We start from the raw sequence: 2,365 nt of genomic DNA on the forward strand, positions 1-2,365 counted from the left end.
ATGTCTGGTGCCACAGAGGTCAGGAGAGGGTTTCAGATTCTCTGGAACTAGAATTATGGTTTGTTTGAGCCATTGTGTGGGTGCTGGGAATTGAAGCTGGGTTCTCTGCAAGAACCACAAGTACTGTTAATGGCTGAGCCAAGTCTACAGCCCCCCAGCCCCACTTCTCAATGGTTGTGGACTCTGGATTTCTCATTGCTTTGTAAATGAGAAAGGGGGAGCTTTCTTAGGGGATGCTTTGCAGTGTTTGCCACAGATGTAAGAAAAGTGCCTGGTCGTGTGCTCAGTCCTAAATGGGACGTCTGTATCCCCAGGCTCAAGCAACATGGTGTAAGAAGGGGTGGGAAGATCATGAGCGAATGACACGACAGGAATCTTGCGTTCATGCACCTGTGGTTACCTGCAGAAGATGGGGTCAGTCATTATTGTTGCATGAATGGAGGAAGGGGCGCCTAAGGTTCTAGTCATAGCCGAGGAGCTACGGAGGAACTGACGTGACGGAGTCCTTTTTATTTAGGAGTGTGGCTGCTGGTGGGTTCCCATGTTCTGGAGGCTGGTGCAATACCCATGCATACTCAGGCAGCACTAGACTCAATGGGTCATCAAAAACAAAAGCAGAGGGCGTGAAGTGGGGTGGTGAAGGGGCCGCGGGGGAGAGGGAGGTTGGAGGTGGCTGTGATTAAGATACATTGTACGCATGTATGATATCATCAGAGAACAAATACAAATATTCTTAGTTTTAAGACAGGAAAGGAAGGTGCTTGGCCCACTTCTTTTGCTGTATGAAAGCGCAGGAGTCACAGCTAGAAGGAGCAGTTCTAAAGATAGCCTTTACCAAAGAAAGGAAAGTCACTGTTATAGTTCCAATGCATCCTTGTGTTACCCTCTAAAATCTTATAAACGCATGCCTGTCAGCCGCTGATGCATAACAGGCCACCTCAAAGTTCAGTGACAAGCACTAACAACCGTGTGTTCTCATTCATGCTTCAGCAAGTTGACTGATCCTCATGGGCTCAGCAGGCTTGGCTGGGCTTGGCCCTAAGCGGGAGGCTGGCAAGGAGGAGAATGGGCGGAGTGAACTGTTCTCAAGCAGTTTAGCGAGGCTGGTGGCACGCGCCTGTAATCCCAGCAGTTGGCAGGTGGATCCAGGAGGATTAGGAGTCCGAGGCTGTCCGAGGCTACTTAGGAGTCTCTCTTACAGGAGAGAGAGAGAGAGAGAGAGAGAGAGAGAGAGAGAGAGAGAGAGAGAGGGAATGAATTTAATCTACAACAACACGATTATTTTAATCAGTTACTCTAATGTGTTAATTTATTTATGGGGTTCAGAATTTCTTTTACTGTTTGAAAATGTTGAACAATTCACCAGTCACTTGCAGGGCCACTTTACTTTTCCTTCTCTATCCGTGTATTACTTTGCTAGAAACTGACCCAAATTCATTGGTTATTGTAACAGAATGGGTCTGGGTCACCAGTCCATTGGGTGCATGTGGGCAGGGCATTATCATTCTTTCTTTTTATATTATTTTATTTGTGTGTGTGTGTGTCTGCATGCACATGTGTGCATGTGTGTTTGTGTGCATGGTTTATGTATATGTGTGTATGTACACACACACACACATATGTGTGTATGAATCATGCTTGTGTGGTTATCAGAGGACAACCACAGGAGTCAGTTCCTCCTTCCTCAGAAGGCTCCAGGGGTTGAACTCAGATCCTCACACTTGCCTAGCAAGTGCTTGTAATAGCTGAGCATCTTTTTTTTTTTGTTACGTAAATTAACCCACTTATTAGAGCTCAGGCAGGTCTCAAACAGTGTGCTTCTACTGGTCTTTCCGTTCCTTCAGTCTTCTGATGGCGGATTCACCGTGACGGCAGAAGTCGTGTTATAGGTCCAGGCCCCACCAGTCACTGTTTTCATGCAGGAACCACAGTGCCAGATGCCAACTGCTCGTCTCTTCATCTTGGTCTTGCCACAGAAGGAGCAGGTGTACTTGGCGTGCTGGCTGATTTCAATTTTCTTCACCATTTTCTGGAGGGAGGCACCATAGTGGGTCCCATATTTCCCGACGATCCCGACCTTCTTGGTGCGTTTAGCCATGTCGCCAGAACCGAAGCCCAAGCTAGAGAGCACAGCTGAGCACCTTACTGGCTCCATTATCATTCTTTACAACCGTAATCCATAGCTGTCTTTGTTGGCTCAACAGCTAGCGACCCTCATGCACCCGCATTGCACTGAGCCACGCAGTGAATCACCAGACTATAGGACGGGGCATGGGCTCCATAAAGGGCACCGTGGCACACTGCCCCATCTCCCACTCCAGGACTCGGGCTCATTCGCCCAGATGTCAAGGGCACTGGCTGATGG

At 48.2% G+C, this 2,365-nt stretch overlaps 1 pseudogene; it reads right to left on the reverse strand.

The window, feature by feature from the left end:
* Positions 1-1,818: 1,818 nt before the first annotated feature.
* On the reverse strand, positions 1,819-2,120 carry LOC102928968 (large ribosomal subunit protein eL43 pseudogene; annotated as a pseudogene).
* Positions 2,121-2,365: the final 245 nt, after the last annotated feature.

The sequence above is a fragment of the Peromyscus maniculatus genome, chromosome 4 (assembly GCF_049852395.1).
Source record: "Peromyscus maniculatus bairdii isolate BWxNUB_F1_BW_parent chromosome 4, HU_Pman_BW_mat_3.1, whole genome shotgun sequence".
NCBI classification, from domain to species: domain Eukaryota; kingdom Metazoa; phylum Chordata; class Mammalia; order Rodentia; family Cricetidae; genus Peromyscus; species Peromyscus maniculatus.